The sequence below is a fragment of the Arvicanthis niloticus genome, chromosome X (genome assembly GCF_011762505.2).
Source record: "Arvicanthis niloticus isolate mArvNil1 chromosome X, mArvNil1.pat.X, whole genome shotgun sequence".
In the NCBI taxonomy this organism is placed as follows: Eukaryota; Metazoa; Chordata; class Mammalia; order Rodentia; family Muridae; genus Arvicanthis; species Arvicanthis niloticus.
The window spans coordinates 53362785-53389020 of NC_047679.1; positions in this window are offsets into that span (position 1 = coordinate 53362785).

Sequence of the window (26236 nt, forward strand, 5' to 3'; positions counted from 1 at the left end):
TTTTCATGAGCTATAAAGCCCTGGAGGAGAAGGGCTTTTCCATCATTTTCCTTCCATTTCTTACATATATCCCTGCCATGTGAACACACACACACACACACACACACACACACACACACAAACACACTACTTTACATAGTATTCAATGCAAAAATGCAAAACCTGTTACTGCGTGAGGAGCAATAAGGTGTTAATTATCCTCACTGTTCCAGTAAGTCAGTCAATGTGGCCTAATTTCTAGATAATAATGCCAAGGCTCAGAGAGGGAAACAGTTTGTTCAAGATATACATTAAAGAAATGACCACAGCAGCATTAGAATTCAGGATCTGATGGGTCACAGAACCTATCCTCTTCCCCGGATGGCACAAAGCCACTATAGCCAACAACATGGCCACAGGAAGCAGTCATCAAGTGAGCACTAAACATTAGGGACTACAGTGAGTACTTCACATGGGTATTCCCATGCATGTTTGTATTAATGATATGAGGTTTTTTCATTGTATTATTGACAACACATGAAGCCAAAAAAAAAAAAAAAAAAAAAAAAAAAGCTGAGAAACTTGCTCAAAGCCAAAAAAAACTGGTGAAGAGCTAAGCCAGGTTGATTCAACCCAAGGGTTTTCTTTGCCCTTCTGGAAAAGGGAAAAAAAACCTTCTTTATTGAAAATGAAAAAAAAAAAAAAAGCTTTTTTTTTTTTTCAGATAATTGATGCTGGGGGAAATCCCACTGAAAATTAACCTGTTTCTAGTGTCATAAAAAATTTAAAGGTTATTTGAATTTATTATAAAAGGCAGAACCAATATTGCAACAAATTCAGGCTAAAAGTAGCATTCTGTCCTAGTTCTTAAGGGAGAGAAAAATGACTCAAAAATTAGTTGCCTTATTATGTGAATTTTATGACAAACCTGTGTAACGCCCCGGCATAACAACCTTCACTTTGCTTTTTCTACACAATCATAAAAAGGTCATTTTATTCTAAAAAAATTCAAGAGCTTTGGTTTTCCCCAGGATAGCTCTTAGTAACTGGAGTGTCAACTCATTATTTCTGAAGTCTTCATCTTGTTTTCATCCTTGTCCGCTTGCTCTCCTTCAACTGTTAACTGGCGTCACATGTCAATGGCTTTGCTGAGATGCCAGCGGTTTTCCAAATCACTTACGTTGATTTCACGAACTGAAGAGTCTTTTCTAATATTTGCAGTTTTACTCTGCAAACTGATTGGTTTTATACTTGCTCTTTTCTCTTTGATGTTTATAATACCCAACGACCAGAAAGGACTGGAGTAGCTGTTAGGGTCAATCTGGGATGAATGCCAGTATAATTTTATAATTGGTGAATTTACTAGAGGATATCTTAATGGTATCTGCGTGTTTGACCCAACCTATGACTGTGGGGACTCACAAAATGAACACATGGATAATCAGGACCCTTTTGCACCAACTCAGCAAGCCCTAGGCAGTTAACAAGTAGTAGTCAATAGGTCCACTAACTAGGGAAGCATGGGGCTTGCTTCTCAGTTCACTTATGTGCCACATATGTTACTTTGTGTAAGTCTTGGCTACTTCATCCCGTGAGCCTTGGTCATCTTCTCTGCAGAGCGAGAATGTAGTGTAGTTGTATTAACTGCTTTTGTATTGCCATGACAGAATATCTGGCAGAAACAATTTGAGGGAAAGAAAAGTTATTAATTTTGGATCATGGTTTCAGAGAATTTTGGTCCATAGTGGTGCATAAAGAATAGTAGGGAATTTCAGTCCATGGTAGCAGAAACTTATGGTGGAGACTTCTCACATGATGCTTGAGGCTATAATCAGTTGCCACACACAAACTTCAAAAGCCTGTCCCTAGTGACCTATTGATACCACCTAGGGCTCACCTCCTTCAGGTTCCATAGTCTTCAAAAATATTGTCACTCAGATAGAAAATAAGACTTCAAACATGTGAGTTTATAGGGGGCACTTCAGACTCAAAACATAACAGCAATACTTTAACATCCACCCATTTACTCCAAATGATAGTTACTCCAAACGTATCCTACCCATTCCCTTTGCTCTTATGGGCCTTGGGGTGAGTACACAACCAGGTCTTGACCAGTGAAACATGAAAGGGAGTCTTCCTGGGTGTCTTTGGGAAAGAGTCTTTCCTTCTGCTGGAGACAAAAAGTTTCTGTCTTGCTCCAGATGATAGTGTCTGGTGATGATGCAGCCCTAGGCGGGCATCATGGAAACAAGCCTTATGATGAAGTTTTTGCTGAAGATGGTAGAACAGAGAGATCTGAATTCCCTGTTGATGTTTTTAAGCTGTTAATTTTGCCACTGCTGAGCTCACTCTATTTCTAGAATTCTGTTATCTGAGTTCATAAATTCCCTAACTGGCTAGGTCAGTTTGAGTTATAGTTTCTATCAGTCACTTCCAGCTCAAACCATCCCAATGGACACAAGAACCTATTACATATACTTTAGAATAAAATAAGACAATCCATGTAAGTAAGTACTATCTTAGTTCTTAGACATTCAAATGTGTTCTCTTGTTGGATTACAATCAACATGAAGTTCTCTTCTGACTGCCTTTTAGAAGAGAAACAAATAAAAGTGTGTCTATCTCTCTATACATTCTCAGAGCTAGTATTTTTCTGGGCTTAGGCTAGAGGGAGACAGAGACAACTGTGGTCTTGCCTCAGAATACTCAAGGGTTGATGTTCTTCTGCTGAATCATATGGGTTGAATGAAACTGAACATTTTTTTAAAACCTGAGACAGCATCTTATTCTGTAGCTGTAGCGCATCCTGGAACTCATTATGTAGTGCAGGATGGCCTTGAACTCAAGATCTTTTTGTCTCAGCCTCACAGCCTGGGATTACAGGCATGTACCACCATGGACCCATTGCCTTTATAAGAAGTTTCAGAGTTTTCTAAATAGGGATTGCAAGGAAGGATTTACAGAACCAGAATGTTTCCCATATAGAGGAGTCCACTGAGGCTAAAGAAAAGTTCTGTTTCTAGTGTCCCCATCTCAGGGAATGGCACCTCCATTCATTCAGAAGTCAGGAATCATCTTTGATGTTTTCTTTTCTCATCAGCCACCCCCATTAACAATATAACACCAATCCCTATTAGGAGGATGCAATGAAGATGGATTAATAATGCCTGAAAATTAGCACTCAGTAGATGTCCACTACATATTAAATGCTCAATAGGTGGTAGCTGCTATCATTTTCATGAAACATACCAGTCCTGGGATTGGTGCCAGGCTATTTCCATAGCTTCCTTGAGCATAGCAGTACTGGCTGACATTTGCATAAAGAAAACGAGCAAGAAAGAGATAAGGGAATAATTCAATTGACAAAATTACAGACAACCTACAAACAACCCACTTGAGTCAGGTCCATGTATGCCTAATGAAAGAGAAAACCTTCAAAGCCTGTTTCTTGTAATATGACCCTGCCATGCATCATGGGCTGACACAACTGTGGAGATACCACTACCTGAACCTCCTCTTCAGCCTCTGCCCATCTTAGCCTTGTGGGTCCCTGAACCCAGATGCTTGGACCACTGTCTCATTAGAACATAAAAGCAGCAACTCTTTTCTGTTTTATTTCCTACTCCTAGTAACTCTGGTGGGTGAGACACAGCTAGCTCACAGCTAATTGATGGAGACACGATGATTAAAGTCTTGCTGTCTCCTAGAAGAAGACCTGTAGAAGAAGCATAGGATGGCAGCCTTGCTGGATAGATACCGTTGCTGCCTGAAAATAACTTTCCCAACTTATTCCTACGTTCTGTGAGTAATGTTGATGGTGGGAAGAATTCAGAGACTTGCTCTTGGCTAAGGGAGTCACCAAACTTTGACTTTTAGTATAGGAGAGTACATTTCCTGTTTATTGGGAGCCCGTTAAGGGATGCCACCCCTACGACAGAATGGCTCTGTGGTGTGAGACTCCACATGTACTCTGGATCATGTTAAGTCAAAACTATTAGAGATCAGACCCTTTTTGCCTCCAACCTCTTCTGTAGCACTATTTCCTGCCTCACAGACATTTCCAGAGGGGCACACCCTCGACAACTCACGTCCTCACCAAATCCTATTTCTGTGACACCGAACTAAGACCCTCATTCACAACCGGAGCTTGTGTGCCAAATTTTATCCCAAACAGAAATATTTCTTGGGAAATTAAACAGGCTTCAGATCCGAAGCAGAGGCTGACCTTAATCACACAGCATCCCCTACACATGTTGGCAGGCAGGGTAGCCTTGTCTTCAAAATGTGTCACAGAAACCATGGCTTCTCAGAGTTGTATAACTTTCTCCAGGAAAACATGCCCACCATCTGTCTCTCTCCTAGGGACAGCTGATCATGGTCCTGAAGAAAGCACATTTTTGAGGTATGAAGAAAGAAGATGTTAGAGGTAGTTAAAGTCTCCCAAGAAGGGGTTCTTGCTCCTTACGTCAGCTTCATCTGTTCCTACACATATATCTGGTAAATCAATATTGGCTTAAGTGGTGATAGTCTGGTAGAATGGGCAGAAACACACACACACACACACACACGCACACGCACACGCACACACCCCTCCACCATCACCATCACCACCACCACCACCAAACACAACCCAGATTTAGTTCAACAAAAAATGGGCCATCCTTTCATTTCTTCCCAACTTCCATAGCCTGTGACTTCCCTATGGTCTTGTTAGGACAAACCAGGGGACACCACAAGTCTCTTGCAACCATCCAGTCATCTGACAATCTGTACTTCTCCCCCAATGACACACTGTGAGACATTAGCATCCAACAAGTCTGTTGGTGTTGCAATTGACATCTAGATTAGCTCCAAGAAAGGATTTCTTGACATTAGCAGGAAAATGTTCAGCATTACCTGAAGTTGGTTAATGTCATATTTCAAATAATGATGTGTGCAATTCAATTCACATCCTTGCGAGGGCTAGTGGCTTGACTCACAAAATCAATCAATGAAGTAGTGTTGTTAAAGAAAGAGTTCCTCCATTCCTCACAGAAATGTCTTAGGATTCTTTTCCCCCTCCGTTTGTCATTGGCCATCTGTCTGCTTGATGCTGTCGGTTTAAGAATGATTCCCCTCTAGGTCTCTGGTGACCTTCTCATCTCTCCGTCCTCAGCAGCCACTCTTTCCTGGATCTAAGAAAGATTCCAGTCAGTGAGACTTAAGGAATGGCTTTCTGACTTTAAAAAAATTTGAGGTGCCATTACTGCACTGGAGAAAAGAGTGTGCTGAACTTAGGTGTCTAACCTCTGATCTATAGACTGAGACTTCCCGTACGGAGTCTTTCTATCTTGTGCTCAGGTGGAACTGACCCAGTAATAGAGACTTCACTGCAATTCAAGGCAGCCAGGGTAGATTGGTCCTTAAGCTAGTTTTAGACTTGCTTCCCTCTAGCTGTCACTTCTTATTTAGTTCCCTGAGGCCACAGAGTACGTGCCTGTCTCCCAAGTCTTTCTGAATTTGAAAGCTGAAGTCATAGTTCCTGAGGGGACATGGGCTGCAAGCCCATCCCAATCACCCCAAGCTTGCCCTGTGACCTTGCAACAGTGAGTCCTCAGTGGATGGGGCCTCTAGGCTGGACACACCTTCTAGAGGCCAAAGAAGAGCAAGAAGCCATTTGGCCTCTTTACTCCCAGATACCAGTTCATAGTAGCCTTCAGCATAGCATTTCTGATTCAGTTAGTCTTGTCACTATTGAAAAGGTCAGTTTACTGCACTGGGGTCACAGAGTCCACTCTAACCTGGCTGCCTTGGTCACGGTGGGACCTTGGCTAAGAGTCCAGCTGTCTGGACCTGTTTCCTTGTCTGTGCAATGGAGATTATAAGGTTGCCTGTTGCAAATGGTTGTCATGGCAAGTGAGATAATAGCTGGAAAATGCCTGACACATGGCACGAGCTCAGTGTGTATTAGCTCTTCTTTCACCTCCCTCATTCTCAGCCCCAGGGCCTGCCTAACAGCTGGGGGCGTCTCCAGGCCTGTGTGTGAAGGGAGGGAGTGCCAATGGGGTGGGATAACAGGACAGTAAGCAGATGGCCTAGATTTCCGGGGATGAGCCTAATTTTAAATATTCCATTCTGTGGTCATATCATGCATTAGACAATCTGGCCTGATTTTCAGTTTGAAAAAATAGGATCACAGGGGCGGATGATGACATAGCACCAATGCTGCTCTCACGTAGCCCAGCGGGCCTGAGATGGCACAGCTCAGGGTCCTGTCAGCACATAATGTGTGCACCTGTGTGATGAAATTAGGCCAGGCTCTTACAGAGACCAGGCGCCAGAGGTTAGAAAGAAAAAGGAAGGAAGGAAGGAAGGAAGGAAGGAAGGAAGGAAGGAAGGAAGGAAGGAAAGAAGGAAGGAAGGAAGGGAGGAAGGAAGGAAAAAAGAAAGAAATGTTTTTTAACTCTGGCAAACGATGGGTTGATTAACCTGGTACTTAACAAGTATACTGGCCTGGCCAGGGGTTGCTGTTTCATCTGGAATTGGGGAAGAATCCAGGCTGAGGAGGGTCTGTGTTTGATCACAGGTTTGCTGTGTGATCTCCAGCCTCACCTATGAGTCTGTGCACCCCACTGTGAGGTGGAAATGTGGCTTGGGAATCTTCTGAGGGCCTTTAGGCTGGAAGTTCCCTGATCTCACTATGGTGTAGTTGATCCCATAGAGATTTTGTCATCTTTGGCTTTCTTTGAACCTTTCAGTCCACTGCTCCATCTCTCTGCTGTTCCCTTCCTTTCCTTTCTCTGTCCCTCTCTCTGCAGTTCCCTCTCTCTCTTAGGCTCTAACTGTTCCACCTCTTCCTCTCAGATCTTCCATCCTCCTTGCCTTTCACAGTTGCTCAGAACAGTTTTCTTCAGTAAACATCCCTTTACCCCGCCACTGGGGGCCCCTTCTGCCACAAACAGTGACTCTGCCTGCACCCAGGGCACCAAAGTATACAACTTTGGGCTTGAAGAATGGGTGCTGGGCAAACAGAATAAAGATCCACTCTGCCTCCCATGGTCCTCTGCTGCCACCTGTCGTTAGTCCTGGGTGACATCATTCTGAGGGTTGCCTGGGCCCACAGGGGCCAAGAATACTGCTCCCGCCAACAGGAATCCATTACTTTCAGTGTCCTGCCAGGCCTGATTTAAAGCTCATCCTGTAATCCGTCTTGCACCCCCCTCTGGGCCTGTCTCCTGTTTCCTTGCCTATGAAATGGATGGAACTTGTCTTTGGCTCTGGCAGAGATTCTTGAGGAGTAGGGGCTTGAGGGACATATGACTTTGCATCGCATCCTGTCCCTTTCACTTGCCTGGTGGGCGAGCTGGTATGAATGCTTCCTCCTCTTTGGGGCCTTTAGTTTTGAAATGGATGGTATGGGGAGATGCAGATGAAAGAAAAGGGGCAAGACAGATTGCTACGCATCAGACAAACCGAATGTGGCCAAGAAGCTGGGACGGGGCATATCAACTGTATTCATAGGCCTTGGCCACACCTCCATCTCAGCAGACACACTTTCTCATTCACTTACCCATTTACTCACTCATTCATTCCATGCAGGCTCATTCATTGGGAAACAACACTCATTCTGCTCTGCCATTGGCTCTCTGAGGAGGTGAGTCTGGATCTCCCCCAGCCTCTTTCCTTTCCTTGGTGACACAAAAGGGTTAGAATAGACCAAGGGAGTTGGAGTCCCTTCCCTACTCTACCATTCCAAAATGTGACTTTCCAGCTGTGTATTCTGGAGACATGCTGGGAACCCAGGCATTGCAAATCCCCACCCAGAGACCAAGCTCCTGCCTCCATCTAGTAGACCTCTGGATAGCCTTTCCTCCTGTCAGAGCACTTTTCTAGGGCCAAACAGTGGTCACAAGGCAAGCACAGAGAGCTAGACGTTATCCACCCCTGCTGTGGCATGAAGTTCTTGCCACACAAAGGTCTCTTGGAACTCCAGCTCCAGGGACCCCAGAGTCTCGAACTGGGGCCAGGAAGAGCTGGCTAGAAGCCGGCTGAGTCAGATGCAATCATATATGCCTCCCTAGTCAGGTTTTAAAGCCCCTGGACTGCTGTGGATGCACACGAAGACAAGGTTTTCATGCCCTCTAAAGAAGTCCCACCTGGTGGCTGGTGGCCTTCTGACCAAAGATCTATTTTCAGAAACTTAAAACAGAGGTAAGGCCTGGGATAGCTGCATGCACATAGCTGCAGCCTCTCAGCCTGCCTGCCCACTGTGGGCAAGATGCCATACACAGAATCAGTGCCAGGTAGTAGCCGCCCAAAGGAGCGGCTCCTCACCTCGCTGCCCCTGCAAGCCCCACCCCCAGCCTCCCAGAAGGGGAGGTCTGCCCACATCTGCTGCTGGCCGATACATCTGCAATGGATTACAGGGCTGGTCCTGGCTCAGGCTCATCCCAGATGTGGATTCCCCTGGAATGTGCCTTCTCTCTAATTGTCCAGCCTCTGAAGGGTCTCACCCCCTCCTCTTCATCCGCCCCTGCCTCTGCTGCACCCCAGCAAGAGAGCGTGCAGCACGTGGAGGCCTTCCTCCTTTCCCACAGCTTGTGCCGGAACAGCCACAGCCGGGACCACGGCCAGCCCGGTGGGGGGCCGCACTCTCCTCCAGCTTGGTCCACGGGGTTGGGGAGCGGGAGGTCTCAGCCCATCCCCCTTCTTTTTTCTGGGGCCAGGCACTGGGGGGCAGAGGGAGAAACTCTGGAAAACTCACTATAGGTGAAAGAATTTGGCTCCGAAGCGCAGGCTCCCCTAATCCTTGGCCCTTCCTGGGAATGCTATTAACCTCCTCAGCCCCACTGATGGAAAGAACAGGTCTTCTCTCGGCCAGGCCAGCTCCTTAGAGGCTTTCAAATGACAGCCTGGATGCATAGAAGTGGCTCTCCTGGGTCGAAACCAGCATCTTCATGCCCCAGTAATTCTAACACACTCCCAAAGAGTGATGTGGACTCTAGTATTTCCACCTCTCCCATTCCCAGCTGAACCTCCAAAGTAAGCTTTAAGGCACACAAGCCTGGACTTTGGGTTTCAACCTACCTCTGCCACAGCCTGACTGTGTGTTACTAGACAAGTGAATTCACCTCTGTCAGTCTCAAAATTCCTCTGGCTGTGATTAATCGTCTCCTAAGCCAGGCCCTGTTCAGCATGTTGCATGTCTTACTTCAAAAGAATCATAATGCGCAAGGTGTTCTCTTTACTTCTGTTCTACAGGTTATGAAACTGTGTTGTTCGAAAGTTGCATAGCATGCCCAAAGTAATACAATTCATAACATTAAAGCCAGGGTTTGAAGACAGACTGGCCAATATCTGAGCCTTTGGACAAGGATTCCATAAATGGACCCAAATACCACCTGCATTAATCTTTGATTCACAGAACCTAATTTTACCTGTATTTTTAAAATTTTGTGTGTGTGTGTGTGTGTGTGCGCGCGCGCACTTGGGTGGAGGCCAAAGGACGACTTCAGGTGTTATTCCTTAGTCATTGTCCACTTTTTGCTTTGAAACAGGCTTTCTTGCTGGCTCAGAACTTCCAAGTAGGCTGGGCTAGGTGCCCCAAAAGTCTCAGGGCTACCTGCCTGCACCTCCCCAGGTCTGGGATTACAAGTATGCACCGCCACCTGGCTTTAATTTGAATTACTACTCAAAGTAATAATTGATCATCTCTTTGATTGAAACATAGTTTCTCAATGCCCACAAGTTAAATCTCAAAATCACCAGACTAGCTTTTTTTCAAACTCTGGTATTTTAGCTTTCTCCCTGCCCCCTTCCCTCCGCCTTCTGAGACCTTGGTTATCATTCCCTCTTTTCTCATTGGGTGGCCCAAGTCTGCCCATTTCAGCACTCTCAACCTGGAACCTAAGTTCTACTGCTCCACTCCACCTTCCTCAGGATTGAGACCAACTGTTCACAAAGATTTTGTGGAGAAGCCCAGTACTCTCTCATGCATCCGGGACGTCTTGCCTATGCAGCTTCTTACCTTGTATTTAAAAGGTAGGCCTTACATATGGGTAGATGGGTTCCAAAGATGTTATTCAATTTGCCTTCCTATGACCTAATGGTCAGTTCCTGCCTGGGCTCTGGATGAATTTTGACACTGGCCAACAGCTTGGGAAAGACATATGGAGAAGAGGGGAGGGGAGAGGAGGGGAGGGGGAGGGGAGGGGAGGGGAGGGGAGGGGAGGGGAGGGGAGGGGAGGGGAGGGGAGGGGAAGGTGGAAAGGAATGAAAGGCTGAGTCCGCTATCATGCCTCCCTTTCATGCTGTTGAGGTTCTTTTCTTGTCCCATGGAAGATTTCCTTCTAACAGTTTGTCCTGTTACCCCCTCCCCCTGGCAGTAGCAGAAATGGCTCCTCCAGTCTACAACACCCCAACCCAGGGATGGACAACAGCTGCCACTAACCAGGATGGTTTGTTCTTTAGTGGAGGGGGTTGCTAAGCCAGGGACCTGTGCTCATGCTTCTGTGTGTCTTTCTTCATTACTGCTAGAATTGCCGTCTTCCATGTAAAGGACCTGTGTTCACAGAACTGAACCCCAAGGAAGAGTTCAAGTTAGCTCTGAGAGGGACAGATCCTTCCTTCTCTGAGAGATGATCCAGAGAAAAGTCGCTGTTAGAACTGGAGAGGATCTTTGAGAGTTACTTGGAGTCATGCTGCCTTTCTGTCACAAAGTGGGGAGTCACAGTTCAAAGAAATTATCCAGAGCCCCCAACCTTACAAAATCCTTCATTTGCATCCTTAGATCCCTGAGGAGGTTTCTCTCCCTTGAACTGCTTTGGAGGAAGTCAGAGAGGCATGAAATTGCCCTTCTAGCTATGGCATTTTGGTCCCATTCAAATCCCTTTCTCTCAGTATGTCCTCTCAAGGCACCCAAAGCCCTCCCTTCCCAGCTCAGCACTCCCTGTCTCCTCAGCACTGCCTTCACAATACACAGGTACCCCTGCTGGCTTTCTTCCATATAGTGTGTCTTTGCTGTGGTTTGTGTCCCAACACTCTCCTAAAATAACAGTCTGAGCAACAGAGCCACTAACTGGGTGGCTGATTGCCTAGCTGGTCATGGCTGATTGACAGACACATGGACTTTATGGCTATCTGAATGACGTTGTCCTACTGGCTAACAGAGAAAGACAGTTGATGGGCAGGCTGACTGACATTCAGATGCTCTGACAAGCTGACTAGCTCTGCAAAGACTCAAGAGGAGCTAAGAACACCAGCATACCGAGCTGAAGGGAGACACATACTGGGAGTGCCTTGGCAAGGCTGCTGTCAAGACACCTCCAATAGCCTGTCTCCAAGGAGAACAAGACGGAAGTGATCAGGCTGGGAGCAATGAGGGCCTAATGGAAACCAGATGTGCTGCTGGTTTGCCTCAGCAGGAGTACCTATGTGGAAACCTGACTTGGCTCTGGCACCAAGACATTCCTAGTAGGCACTAAAAGACTATTCCTAGTAGGCAAAAAAGGCAGGCAGCAACCTAGAAGAGCAGGTACATGGGGCATCGTGTCCTAGCATGGTAAGCCTTAATGGACCTGCAGGGAGATCAGTCTCATCCTTCTCTCTGTCCCGGCCTCCATGCAGCTGATATTAAGAAAAATAGTAGATAAACCTCATCTGACTTTTTAGGAAAAGATAAGCCTGCAGTGAGCACATAGGATCTTGAGTTGGTTCCTACAATTGAGTTGGTTCTTTGCAATTGAAAGATATTTCATTTCTCAGAAAAACCCTCAGTATTCCGATGGGGGAAAAAAAGCACAAGTGGGCTTTCTCAAGTTTTTCAGGGTCAATAATTTTATCTCCTTGTGTCTGTCACTACACTATGGAAGGGGCACATATAGATATTAGAAGAAAGAAAGGCCTTCTCTGATTCTTTCTTGGACCGGTCTCTCTAAAATCCCAGGTGTTCACAGGGAAGGAGGCTCAGTCTCATAGAAGGCCTGTGGTGTCTTTCAAAGAGGAATAGATGCAGGCAGCAAGAAGGATCTCTGGAATCAGGGAAATCAAAAGGGAGGAAATCACACTTCCAGGATCCTGGGTCCCTGGTCACTCACACATAATTGTAGCCACAACAAACACATTTGAGGCTCACAGGCCTACACAAAACAATGTGACTTATAAGGAAAGACATAAAATGAACGAGGGTTCTTGACAAGCAAATTGTTTTCAGGGCCATGGGGCCAAACAGAGACCAAGCTACCTTATTGGCCGGCCGTCTGGTACCTCACCCCATGCCTACATCGACTACTTCTGCTCTTCAGTATTTATCTTCTCCTGGCAAAGTCAGTCTGCTACCCACAAACTAGAGAAAAGAAAGGTAATGAGGGAAGGTAAAACTATTAGAAGGAATTTTTCCAGAGTGTTCCAAAGGTCAAGAAAAGAACCTTGGTAGCAAAAAGGGTGGCATTCTAGCAGGACAAGGGAACACAAGCACAGACATTTTGTAGTGAGTGGCGATGGAAAGGACCCACCTGGGTGCTATGAGGTATGGGCTGTAGTCCTAGTCCTACTGTGAGCTGGTTTTGTGATGCTGTAAGGTTAATGAGACATTTGTTTTTAGTCAACATTAGAAAGAACCTTCTGGAAGTTTATGCTGCCCAAAGAGGAAAAAGTGAATTCTAAGGGTGTGCTAACAGAGCTTACTCTTAACCCATCCTTTGGGATACTGTTGAAAGAGCTCAGGCATGAAGTAATAAAGTGAGAGACAATTCCTTTCTACATGGGATTTCTGGCTCTGCAAGTTTGGAAAACCACTTGCATGGTCTAGATTTTGAGTGACTCATCATTGGTTACTTCTACTATGGGGGGAAATCCTTTTGGTTCATCATTTCAGAGTATTCCCAAGTATCGTGTTAGGGAAAATACAGTGGAGCAGCCCACTTTGAATGGCAGGAGTATGAGGTGGAGGCTGTTTTCATCCAAGTGGGCCATGAAGCAGAGAGCAAGAAAGGCTTGCCTCTAGTGGCTTACTTTCGACAGCCATCTCCTATCACCAACATTTTCACAGTTTCTCAAAATAACACCACCAGGCAGGGAGCAAGCATATAAAACATGTCTGTGGAAGATACTTGAGATTCAAGCCATAGGAGAAGAAATAATGTGAAGCCCTACCCACCTCTTTCACAATGATACAGAGAAACTTGGAAGGGATGATGTGTGCACAAATGCCATGAAAAGGCAATCGAGCCAGAAGAATGCTACCAGGCACCCTCGCTTCCCCATGCCAGTGGCTTGTGCAGCTAGGGGAGAAAGAAGCTTCAGGTGGAACTCTTTTGAAGTGGCCAACTTCCTTGACCTTACCAATCTGACTGACTTTTCCATCCTCTGAGCTGCTGTAATCATAGAACTCATGATTCAGCTACCCAGTAGTTCTCAAATGTCATCTTGAGCTATCCTGAAATGTTTTTATGGTTGTTGACCCCCTTCCTATTCCAGACTGGATTTTATTTACCACATACTTTGTTCCAAAAAAAAAAGCATTCGATGGGGAGGGGGAGGTCAGACTAGATATTAAGCACCAGACTAGATATTAGACTGAGTTTTATTACTCAAGGTGGCTGATCACACAAACTAGAATCGGTTCTAGCCTCTTCCCTCAGGTTAGAAGGGTAAGCACACAGAACCAGTCAGACATTTAAGATCTAATCCTTGAACAAGGGAGATGAAGTCCAGCCAAGATCCTACTTCCGCAGCAGACTGCCACACACTGTCACTAACATTACCACCTCTGGACACTTGCCTCTGTGCCAGTAGACTCTTGGCTCTGCTCTGGTAATCACACAGCATCTCCTGCCATGGGCTTGGAACATCCTATTGGTTGTGCATAGATCACAACACTGTAGCTATGGCAGTGAGGGAGCTGGAAGGGGAACTATCGGTCCTCTATTGGGCTCTGTGTGGCTTCCTACCTGTTTTGAGAATGCTCTCAAACATGTAGGATGCTCACATACGGGCCACTTACCACTGACCCATTGTTTCAATAGTTCTGGGCTGGATTTGATTTAAGTGTCCAAAAGAGATTTTCAGAGTCCTTCAAGGTGCCCAGCCTCCACCATGACATACCACATTGCTGCCTCATTAAAGAGAAACTTCCTTTTCTACCCAGGGATAACAGAAAAGGTGCCCCGAGGGTAAATCCTCTCCCATCAAAAGTTCAAATTCTTTTGAAAGGAGAGAGTCTAAACAGAGAGTGTCACTGAAGAGGTTCTCAGATTTTAAAAAGCACCCCCACTTTTTAAAAACTAATTGAGCCCAGTCCTAAAGGCACACGGAGGCCAAGCACCTACTTTAATTATGGTCCAGGGGAGGCAGTCTACATCTGCAATTTGGAGTAGAATTTGGCAGTTTTACTCATGCAGTATTGGTTTTTCAGGCATGAACAATTCCAGAGTGAGGGGCTTATGGAGGTATGTGTAAAGGTTTCAGAAGGTCACTGAGGCCTGGCAATGCCTGGCAGGCCAGGGGTGGGGGTGGGGGATGTTGTATGTGCATGAAACTGAAGATGAGGCCTAAGGAACAATGGAAGGGCCAGGATTTTGGAGTTGTCAGGACCATGGGAATGCTGTAAGAACGGAGTGGAGCCGGAGCGAGCATTCAAGGAGAAACTGTGTGTGTGGCACAGTGGGTGGCAGAGCTGGAGGGGTAAGGTTTTCCAAGTTCTCTGGAGCCCAGATGATTCCATCATAAGCCCCAAATGCCACACCCAGGACTGAAGGATTTTAGCATTTTCTCGACTGGGTTTTGGCCTTGCTTTGGTCCATTCTTTCTTTGTTATGTCCCCATTCCTTTAGTTTTGAATGAGAATGATTACTCTGTGCCATTGTTTGCAGGAAGCATAACTTGTTTTTGATATTATAGGGGCCCATAGATAAGACAGCAACTGCCCCACAAGAGACTATATTTCTGTGCTTGAACTGTGCTGGGAGTGAATACATTTTGCATTATGAGACGGCAATGAGCCTATGGAGCCAAAAGGTGGAAAGATGTGGTTTTAAAATGATGTGTTTGGATGTCAAATGGACAGAGGATAGGCTTGCAAGTGTTACTATTGACTGGAAAATTGACAGGACCTGGAATCACTTAGGAGACAAAGCTGTGAGGTAGTTTCTAGATTACTAATTGAGGTGAGAAGATGCACCCGAATTGTGTGTAGCAATATTCCATGAGGACTGGGATCCTGGGCTGAATTAAGAAGAGAAAGCAAGATACACATCAGAATTCATTGATGTCTGCTTCCTCACTAGTGAGACAATGGCCAGCTGCCTCAGGCTCCTGTTTCCATGACTTCCTAACTATGATGGATGGTTCCCCCATACCATGGGCCCAAATGCACATGTCCCTCCTTAACTTGTTTCTGTCAGGGGTTTTGTCACAGCAACAAGAAAAGTAATTCAGAATGGAAGTCAGGGCTTCATTCTTGTTAGGCAAGACCTCTACCATTGAGCTATAAGCCAGAACCCCTTACTTAGTGTAGCTGCCATCCATTCTATATACCTTACAATAGCTTCTTCTGCAGCAACAAACAAGACTTGCATTTGGGCCTGAAAACCTAGGCTCAGCTGCCCCAGTCTACCTCTAACTACCCATAAGAGTCTCAACTTTGATTGTGCAATGCCAGAAATAATTGTGGTTGGGTTGAGGCACAGAGAGCCAATTGCCCCCCAAAGATTGACACTTCCTTTCCATCGTGTAGGACTTTTCTTATTTTTATTTATTTATTTACTTTTTTTTTTTTTTTTTTTGCTGAGAACCTATTGCTCAGCTATGGATCACCTTTCCTGGTGTTCTTATAGAAATGTCACTTATCTTTTTGGTTCTGTGGCAATAAGAAATGAGCAGAATTGATAGATGTCACTTACAGGCTGAGATAGCAGTATTTGGTGTGTCTTCCTGACAGTCTCTTCCTGTTTTTTTTTTTTTTTTTTTGCAACCTTGAGACCTTTATTTAAGATGGTAACATTACCAGGTGGGTGAAACCGGCTCTCTGAATGTCAAGAGGGAGCCTTTAAGGCTTCCATAACCTTGAAAATTACATTAAAATTTGTAGTTAGCATTTATCTTCTATTATGTTAAGTTGTCAAGATTTTGGAATTGGTATTGCAGGATGGAATGTACAGTGGGTGGACTGAATGGCTTGACAAACAAATACCGAGTCATAAGTGCATTCCCATGTTATCTCCTGTATCCCAGTGTTAAGGAGCTCCAGTCAGTACCTTTTTGACCCATGTCTGAGTCTTTGCAAGTTTATTAGGCTCCTCTCTTTATTGCCTTATTGCATTAATTAGGTCTTCACTCTCATTCAAATAGCAGAGCTTTGAATCTCTGCCAGAAGCCAGAAGTTGACATACACTTCCGTAGTAGTCGCAGCGCTCCAAATGACTTTTAGTACCTTCCAGCTATTTGTGTGGAAATGTTTCAAGACCCAGTGGATGCCTGAAACTTTTGATAATACCAAACTTTATTTATATCATGATGTACACACACACACACACACACACACACACACACACACACACACCCCGCATTGATGATAAAGTTATTTATGGCTAAGGCATATGAGATTAACGACAGTAAATAATAGTACAACAGAATAACTATAACAACATACAGTCTTGTGCTTGGGAGCCATTTTTATACACAATGAGAATTTCTTTAGTACAAGCACTGCAATACTCAACAGCCACTCTGATAAGCAAGAGCTCCAGCTACCTAACAAGTGGATAGAGTATACTATGTGGACATGTACTGGACAAAGGGATTATTTATATCCCAGGTGAGAAGGAGTGGGCTAATCTGAGATTTAATCACATAACCAGAATGACATGCTTATTTTTAGAATTTTTTCATTAAACATATTCAGACCATGGTTGGAGGCAGGCAACTGAAACTGTGCAAAGTAAACCATGGGTGAGGGGGGTGGGGGATAATACACACTAGACTCAGCTAGCAGCCATGGCTAAAGCATTTTGTATCTTTGACCAATGTATTACACCAAGAATGTCACTTTGCGAAATCCCTAACATGCCACTTCCTTATGGTTCTAAGACATTTCTTTCTGGAAAAAAATCTTGAGTATGTTTGAGCTACGTATCAAACTCTTTTCTCAGGAGGCAGTTTATTGTGAACTGTACCTTACAGCATACCCACTCCCAAACAGCCTCATAAAACACCAGACTTTGTTTTGGTGCCCAGTAGAATCTAATATAGGTGTGTCTTATTCTGTCACCTGCCTCAAGTCTCCATGTCCCATAGACTTCAATGCCTACTTGGGTCTTCCATGCAATTCCTACTATCACATCTCTCAGGGACCATGGAAGGTCTCTTCTCTCCAGAAATAAACCCATCATCTCTAAGAACTAACTTTCTCCATCTGATTTCCCAAGAAACAGCTTGGACTTGAACCAACCTTAGAACAAAGCCCAGTTCCAAGGTAAAGCACTCATTTCTGAACATGACCATCTTCCAGAGGCTTTGGCACCAAAACCCTGTTTTTGTCTCCACCACATTCCTTTGCTGCTGAGAGTCACCACTGCTGCTTTTGATACATCTCCTTTGTCTTCCTCTCCAGGTTATTCTTTTGCTGATTCAGGAGACTCAGAGGCCCACCTATACTCACTAAGTGTGCTATGTATTTTTTTTTTGTCCACAGCTATACTGTGATAGTTAGGCAGTGGTCCCAGATTGACCTTATTTCCTGACCTTTTCTCTCCAATTTTAAATTTTAAATTTTAAATTTTAAATCCTTTAATTTTTTTTTTTTAAATCAGAAAAGCTACATGGTATAGTCCGTTACCTTGGTGAGGGTTATCTTCCTATCACCTGATTACTTATACAGAGCCTGGAACAATGTGAAGAAAAGGGCTTGGATTTCTAGCTCAGGTCACCTGTAGCATTCTGGAGAGTCACTTCTGAATCTTTTTCCTCTCCTCTTTCTAAATTAATAGTCCAGCATGCCTTTATTTTCTCTTTTCAAGGCAGCCCACAAAGTTATTCTCTCCTGGTGTCTACAGAGTCTCTCCTCTGGGCCTCCCTCTCCTCTCCTCTCCTCCCCTCCCCTCCCCCTCCCCTCCCTTCCCCTCTCCTCCTTTCCCCCTTCCCTCCCCTCCCCTCTCTTCTCTCTTCTCCTCCTTTCCCCCTTCCCTCCCCTCCCCTCTCTTCTCTCTTCTCCTCCTTTCCCCCTTCCCTCCCCTCCCCTCTCTTCTCTCTTCTCCTCCTTTCCCCCTTCCCTTCCCTCTCCTCCCTTCCCCTCCCCTTCCCTCCCCTCCCCTCCCCTTCCTCCCCTCCCCTCCCCCTCCTCCCCTCTCCTTTCCTTTCCTCTCCTCTCTTCTCCCTTACCCTCCTAACCTCTTTCCTACCAAGCCTCTTTACTCTCTTAAGATGTCTCTACAAGATTCCACATTTTTTCCCTTTTTGGTTTAAGGTTTGAGGTGTGAATTCTACTATTCAATCTCATTAGCTGGCCCTGAATGGAGCAAGAAAGAGCTTTAGACTCTCCAAGGTGAAGAGGGAGATGAAGAAAAATGTCCTTGCTGGTCAAGCACTTTATAAGACAATCAAACCCTTCTCACAGAACAGAGTGACTGCCTCTTAACATGTTCCTTCTGTATAATACCACAAGAGAATCTCCTATTGATTAGTTTCTCTTTTTAATGTATCAACAAAATGTTCCCTTCTATCATCCAAGTCTCATATATTCCAGCCCTGCAGAAGGGTTCAGGGAGCAAGTAGTCAGGCACCTTAGGCACCTCTGTGTAAGGTGTATTAATCTGGATTCTCACCTTCTCCAGACTTTATTCCATTGCTATCATCCATTTGATTCATTCATTTAGTCATCCATTTATCAAAACCCACTATGCCAGACCCAAAGCAAGATGTCCCACATTCTATGCTTGCTTCCCGACTGTGGCACAGGCACACAATGGAGTCAGCCCAAGTGTAATATTCTTCAGCCAGTGAGACTGTAACACGAAGGCAGGAGGAGTGAGGGAGGACGGGATGGGATCACCTAGTGCCTAGGAGAGAGGACTTCAGGGTTGAGGGGAGACATCAGCCTGGAGGATGAGAGTATCACACTGTAGGCCAACAACTCTGAATTTGGTGCTTCTGGAACAGAAACTATAAGGAAGAGCATGGCAAGGGATGAGGTGGAGAAGAAGGTTCAAGGAGAAACCTCGAAACTAAACCAAGGAAGCTGGACTTACACACCTGTGTCATTTAGTACAGGATAAAATCATTTATCCTAATATCTGACAAGTGGATGGATATATTATGTCACTGGTAAGATGAATTGATGACCAATCAGAATAGAGGCTGCTAAGAGCCTCAACAAAGTTCAGACCTCCCATGCCTGATGCTGCAGCGGTGAAGGCCGAGTGCAGGTAACAGTAGAGATTACATTTCCCGGGACTTCAGTGGGAAACGAGAATGGAAAGTAGACTTGGATCATTTTAATGAAAAGGAGAGAACTGGCTATTTTTCATCAACATAAAGGGGTAAAGACATTATACTGGGTTTGGTGTTCTCGGATGCTTCCCTGTGGGTATGGGGAAGCACCAGGATTAAAGGCAGAATTGCAATAAATTTGCCTTGAGAGGCTAGCTTGAGGATTTCCCCAATCCCCCCTCAACCTCCCCATCTTCTTGATAGATCACCTAATTAAATAATCATAGTGCCCTCCAGTGGCCTACTGTGGCTCCAGGGATGAGAAAACTTAAATTACTTGTGTTGGTGTGTTTATGGTTAGTTAGCTGATAGTCTGGGCTAGAGGATTGGCATATGCTATCCCCCTGAATTCTGACCCACTGAAGTTGACTTTACAATGGAGCTGGGTGGCTTGGGTCAGTCATAGGGGCTGAAGATTATCATGAGAGAGCACATGTATCATAGACTGGGCTGCTTGGAGGCAATCAGTTATGAGAGGTGGTAGTCGGGTTCTCCCACAGGTAGAATACCTGTGGGTCCTTCCAGTGTCTAGCTGGCTTTTATTTGGGGCTTAGTGAGTCATACAAAGGAGCAATGATTGTTGTTCCAGAGGACCTAAGTTTGATTCCCACTATCCACATGATAGCTTACAACCATTTATAACTACAGTTCCATGGGGGAATCTGATGTCCAGAAACATATCCAGGCAATATACCCATACAGACAAAATTTCTTTTAAAAATTACATAAAAAAGAAATAGTAGCTATTGTTATAAAGGGGACTTCTGGAGAACAGAAGGGAAAATTGTACAGATTGTCTGTTGTAAATGTGGGTTAATGAGGGAACGGGATCAGAGTTATTGGTATGGTACCTGTTTCCATGGTGATTTGGGGGTTGGGGGGTTTCTGCTGTGGTGCCTGCGGTTTTCCAGGCACAGACTTCTGTTTTTTCCTTGGCCTCTGATAGAAGTATGTGATTAGATGTTCTTGCAAGCTAGAATAAGAGTATCCCAGAAGTCCACACAGCAGGTGTGGCTACAGTGATGGGATCCTCAGGTTTGTGGTAATATTGGAATGATGCCCAAGATCTTTCTGTCTTTGTTCCTTAGAAGACTATGGTGAATGGTTCAAGAACTCTGCCAGTGTCCGTAAAGCCTGCAACCTGGACTGTTTCCAGCCCCAAGGGAACCTTGTAGTTTCTGAGGCAGGGATGGCGAAGGAGCTACGAATTCCCAGGCCAACAAGTTCATCAGCTTTGGCTTCCCCTTGAAGTTGGCATGCAATGGCAGGATCCCTAGGGAATGCTGGCCTGCCTCTGGGAAGCTGGCAACTGTTCTAAGATGTAGTTTGCTGCTCAACTCCACAAATGTCCAAAGTTCTTGCAAAGTGGCCTTTTCAGTCTGAACCTTGTCTCTGAGAAACAATTGTGATAGCAGTCCTAATGACAGCAGTGTATTTCTCAAAGTCTCCTGGGGACAGCAAAGCAGCCTCATACAGTGTAAGCTTTGGATCCAGCAAATGTTAGCTCAAATCCAGACTCTACCAATATATTTCCATGTCTTTATTGAGATTAGAACTCATGTATCAAACACCTTATCTGTTGAAAGCAGACAATCCAACAGTTTTAACACCTACCACTACCACAATCACTTTCAGAACATGTTCATCACCATAAAAGGGAACATATTCTTTAGCACCCACTCTCCATCCCCACCTTCAAGCTGTTAAGGAAAACCAGAGCCAGATAGCAAAGTGACAAAGGCAGATTTTAATCAGAAACTACTGCAATTGGGATAAGAGGTCTCACAGTAGACCCTGGCTTAATTCCTGACACAGCATGGACAAGCATGGTGTATAGCCCACAGCAGGCTTGGCAGCATGGGATCTGTGGGTGGAAAATTACTCTGAGGAAATGCCAATGATAGGGTCATTGTGGACAAGCCTTTTAAAATGTTCAGCAAATGATTGTGCATGCTAGTATTCTGTTCAAGGTTTTTGCAACCGCAGTCATAAGAGACATTGGTCTGCAGATATTTCCTTTGCTTGGGATGCCTTTTCCTAGATTTGCTGTGAGTGCATTACTGTCCTCAAAGAAGAGGTGGGCTGTCTCCCCTGCTCTTCTGCTTTTGGAAGCTTGTAAAGTTTGGTTAATTATTTCTTTAAACATTTGGCAGAATCCACCAATAAAGCTATCTAGGGCAAAAAAATTTCTTTCTTTTTGTTTCAATCAATATCACTTTAGTGTTTAATGGTTTCAGGGGTCATGTAACAAACCTTATGATCCAGTTGAATTTAGAATTTTCCTTTCTATTTAAATTTTTTTTCATAAAATAGATTTTGATCATGGGGTCCATAGTTGTGCAACTATTTCCTGAGCATGAGACCTGTACTGCAGTATGGTTGATATACACAGGGACACTACATTGGGGAAAAACCCCTTATTTTCCCTTTCCCAGTGAGTAAAAATTTCAAGTTGCTTCTTAGTTAGGGGTGGAACTTTGTGTCCACTTCCTCTTCTCAGTGCTGAGATTTTTTTTTCTGGTTTGAACCTGTGCAGGTTTCATGTGCACTGTCACAGTCTCAGTGAGTTCATATGTGTATCAGTCCTGTTGAGTTTGGTAAATGCTATTTCCTTGGAGTCATCTAGCATCTCTGGCTCTTTCCTCTTACTTTTTCTCATACAATACTGTACCTTGAGGAGAGGGGTTAATAGAGACATCCCACTTAGAATTGAGTGCTCCAAAGTCACCAACTCTCTGTGCATTATCCAGTTGTGAGCCTCTGTGTTTATTCCCATCTCCTGCAAGAAAGAAGGGTTGAATGAGGCACTGACCTATGACTATAACAATATGTCATTTTATCTCTATATTTCTTTAGCAGAATAATAGAATTAGATTTTCCCCTTGACCCATGACATATTTGATTTCAGGTTTGTGGATACTTTAACAGTATCAAATATGGATTCTATCTCATAGAGTGGGCCTGAAAATATAATTAAAAAGTAGTTGATTACTCCCATAACATTTGTGCCAATACTTGAGTCAGTATTTCTTGCATTGAAGGTTGCTGTTATAGGTCACAGGATTTATAACTGGGTGATACTGATAATAAGCTTTCTCCTCTAGTAGCATGCAGAGTACCTTCTGTAAAAGTAACTTTTAGTCACTAGATATAATTGTTGTCTGGGAGGCTTATTGATCAATAAGCTCACTCTTTCTAGCTCTTTCTGAACTCTGGCTGGCTAGTTCAACTCAGCTGTTCTGGCTCAATCTCCTCGTCAAGCAGACTGATTCAATCTGGCCTATCTCCCCTCCTGAATGAATTGCTCTGTTTGGAAAGATTGCCTCTCAACTTCTCTGAACTGAACTGCTCCCAAATGAACTGAACACAACTGAATTCAATTCACTCTCTTTCTCCCTCACTGATCTTCAATTACTCTCTTTCCTGTGCTGTGTGTTAATTTTGTATCCTTTTACTTGACAGTGTTTCTTGGCTGTAGGAGTTTCCTGGTAGAGTCTTTAAAATCATATTACCTGCAAAAAAGATACTTTGACCTCTTCCCTTCCTATTGTATCCCTTGATCTCCTTCAGTTGTCTTATTTCTCTAGCTAAGACTTAAAGTACTATATTGAACATGTAGGGGATAGTGAATCACCTTGTCTTGTTCCTGACGTTAGTGGATATGGTTTGAGTCTCTCTCCAGTTAGGTTTATGTTGGCTCCGGACTTGCTGTAATTGCCTTTATTGTGTTGAAGCCTGTTCCTTGTCTCTCTAGTCTCTCCAGGACTTTTATCATGAAGGAATGCTGGATTTTGTCAGAGCCTTTTCTGAGTCTAATGGGATGATCATGTGGTTTTTGTCATTCGGTCTGTTTATGTGGTGGATTACATTTATTGATTTACATATGTTAAATCACCCCTGCATCTGTGAGATGAACGGATAGTGGTGGTTAATCTTTTTGATGTGTTTTTGGATTCAGTTTGCAAATATTTCATTGAGAATTTTTGCATCAATTTTCATTTGTTTTGGCATCAGGGTTATAGCAGTTTTATAAAAAGAATTAGAAAATACTCCTTCAGTTTTTGTTTTGTGGAATAACTTAAGTAGTATTGCTGTTACTTCTTTAAAGAAGAATATGGTAGAATTCTGCACTGAATTCATCTGGTCCTGAGCTTTTGGGAGGTGGGGTAGGAGATTTTTAATTATTGCTTCTATTTCACAAGTGATTATGGATCTGTTTAAATCGTTGATTTTACCTTGATTTAAATATGGTAGGTCATAAATGTCAAGAAATTCATTCATTTCTTTTAGATTTTCCAGTTTGGTGGAGTATGGATTTTTTAAAATGTATGTCATTATGATTTTTGGATTTCCTTGGTGTCTTAGATTCAGTTTGCAATTATTTCAATGGGAATTTTGCATCAATTTTTGTTTGTCTTGGCATCAGGGTTATAGCAGCTTTATATAAAACAGGTATTTGTTGTGATGTCCCCCTTTTCATCTATAATTTTATTAATTTAGTTTTTTCTGTGTTTTTTTTTTTTTTGGCTAATTTGTCTAAAAGTTTGCCAACCTTACTGATTTTTTCAAAGAGTTAACTCTTTGTTTCATTGATTCTTTGTGTTGTTTTTTTTCTATTTCACTGATTTCCATTCTGAGTGTGATTATTTCTTCCTACTTACTCTTTTTGGGTATTATTTATTTTTGTTTTTCTTGAGTTTTCAAGTGTGTTGCTAACATACTAATATGAGGTCTCTCCAATTATTTTTATATAGGCACTCATTGCTATGAACTTGCCTCTTAGAACTTCTTTTGTTTTCTCCATAGGATTAGGTATGTTATGTTTCCATTTTCATTCAATTCTAATAAATTTTAATGTCTTTATTGATTTTTGTCTTGACCAAATGTTTTCAGTAGTGGGTCGATCAGCTTCCTAAGTTTGTATACTTTCTGCTGCTTCTCTTGTTGATATCAAGCTTTACTTCATGGTGGTCAGATATGATGCATGGCGTTATTTAAATTTTGTTGTATCTGTTGAGAGTTGCTTTGTGTCCTCATATATGGTAAGCTTTGGAGAAAAGTCCATGAACTGTTGAGAATTTATATTCTTTAGTGTTTGGGTAGAATGTTCAATAGATACCTTTTACATCCATTACATTTTTCATGTTATTTAATGCCTACATTTCTCTGTTTAGTGTTTTTTTTTTAAGTGGGGAAGATGACCTGTTTATTGGCATGAGTGGGATATGAGTCAACCACTATCACTGTGTGTGCTGGCTAGTTTTTATGTTAACTTGACATAAGCTAAAATCATATGAGAGGACCTCAATTGAGTAAATGCTTTCATAAGAGCCAGCTGTAGACTGTCAAGCCTGTATGACATTTTCATAATTAGCGATTGATTGGGGGTGCACAGCCCATTTTTGGATGGTGCCATCCTGGACTGGTGGTCCTGGGTTCTATAAGAAAGCAGGCTGAGCAAGCCATGGAGAGCAAGCCAGTAAGCAGCACTCCTCCATGGCCTCTGCAGCTCTTGCTTTCAGCTTCACGCCTGGTTTGAATTCCTGCCCTGACTGCCTTTGTTGATGCAGAGGCCATGAAAGTGTAAGCAAAATAAACACTTTACTCCCCACATTGATTTTAGTAATGGTGTTTTATCACAGCAATTGAAACTCTAACTAAGACACACTGTGTTAAGATCAATATGTGATTTTAGCTGTAGTAGTCTTTGCTTTATGAACTTGGATGTCCTTGTGTTTGAACACAAATATTTAGAATTATAGTATCTACTTGAAAAATTATTCTTTGATGAGTATGAAGTGTCCTTCCCTATATGTCCTTATTAGTTTTAGTTCAAAGCCTATTTTGTGAGATACTAAAAAAAAAAAAAATTACACATGTTTGCTTCTTGGGTTCATTTCCTTGAAATACCTTTTTCTATCCTTTTACCTTAAGGCAATATATGTCCTTGATGCTGAGGTGTATTTCTTGAATGCAATAGAAGGATGGAATACTGTTTTCTAATTCAGTCTGTTAGTCTGTGTCTTCTTATTTGAGAATTGAGAATATGAATACTGTTGTATTGTTAATGAGCATATTATTGAGACTATTATTTCCTCTGTATTAATGAGCAGTGTTTATTGATTTCTGTTGATTTGTTGTTGTGTTGTGGGTTTTTCTGCTCTTTTGATTTACTTTTCTAGGATTATTTATTCCTGGTATCCTCTTGGGTGTAGTTAACCTCTACAGATTGAAGTTTTCCTTCTGTAAGCTGGATTGGTGGGAAGAAATTGCTTTAATTTTGTTTTTATCTTGGTACTTTCCCCTCTTGTTGATTGTGATAATTTTGGTGGGTATAATAGTCCTGGCTGGCATATGTGATTTCTCAGAGCTTGTCAAACATCTGTTCAGGCTCACCTGTTTTTCAGAGTTTCCATTGAAAAGTCAGATGTTATTCTGATGGGCCTACCTTTGGATGTGACTTGATAATTTCCTTTGACATTTTAAATATCCCTTCTTTGTTCTGTACACTTGTTGTCTTGATTATTATGTGTCATGTGAGTTTCTCTTAAAGTACTGTCTATTTGCTATTTTGTATGCCTCTTGTACCTTGATAGGTATCTTTCTATTCATCTCTTTGGAGAGATTTTATGATCTAAAAAACCATATTTTATGTGCCTTTGACCTGTGTTTTACTCCTTCTATACTTAATATTTGTAGGTTTTCTTTTTCATACCTTCCACATTTCCTGGATGCTTTATGTCTGGACTTTTTAAAAAAAGATTTAACAGTTTGAAGCAAAAATATCTAAGAAAGA